The 600-nt window shown below is 43.0% G+C and overlaps 1 long non-coding RNA gene across 1 annotated transcript; it reads right to left on the minus strand.

Annotated features, from left to right (window-relative positions):
• Nucleotides 1-332: 332 nt before the first annotated feature.
• LOC106944489 (uncharacterized) lies at nucleotides 333-520 on the minus strand. The gene is made up of 2 exons (XR_001424338.1): nucleotides 481-520; nucleotides 333-450 (listed from the first exon to the last, which is right to left on the minus strand). It is a non-coding gene; the product is annotated as an uncharacterized LOC106944489 (long non-coding RNA).
• Between the last annotated feature and the right edge of the window lie 80 nt (nucleotides 521-600).

The following is a 600-nucleotide window of genomic DNA, read 5'->3' on the forward strand; positions in this document are numbered from 1 at the left end:
TTGGGTTCTTAGAGAGAAGGGATGGGTTTTAACTTTAAATCCTGTCCTGTGAAGCCTTTTCTGACCTCGCTTTGTTTTTCCTCCTCAGGGTTCAAAGGGTTCTGAGGCAGTGTGCAAACCCCCTGAAGCCTCAACTCTAAGAGAATCAGCATGTAAGTCATCTCTTCCTGTCATGTCTGCAAAATAATATTTGATCATATGACTGAAGGTGAATCACCTTAGATCAAAGTGTGATCCTTGTACAAACTGTTGTATGTACAACTCCTGCAGCTGTGAGATGCCAAACAGTTAATGTATGCACCATAAAACATTCATTTTTATTTAGTCTGAGCTCAAATCTTCAGTTTTTTTAATGAAATGTTTGTTTTTGCAGACATCAGTCGAAGACGTCTCTGTCTTGTGCGACGATGATCCGGGACTCCCAGTGAAGAAGGATTCTGGTTTCAGTCCCTTCTGCTCCAGGGCCTCTCTGAGACGGACCGGCGGCTCCAGGTAGTACTGCATGGAGAGATGAGGTCAGAACACTAGAAATGGGTCTTGGCTCAGAGGTGAGGAAGTCTAGACTTAAATTATATTACCAGTTGTACTGCATATTACATC

This window comes from Poecilia latipinna, unplaced genomic scaffold, assembly GCF_001443285.1.
Source record: "Poecilia latipinna isolate Pla-1442-1.1 unplaced genomic scaffold, P_latipinna-1.0 Scaffold11637, whole genome shotgun sequence".
Classification (NCBI taxonomy): Eukaryota; Metazoa; Chordata; class Actinopteri; order Cyprinodontiformes; family Poeciliidae; genus Poecilia; species Poecilia latipinna.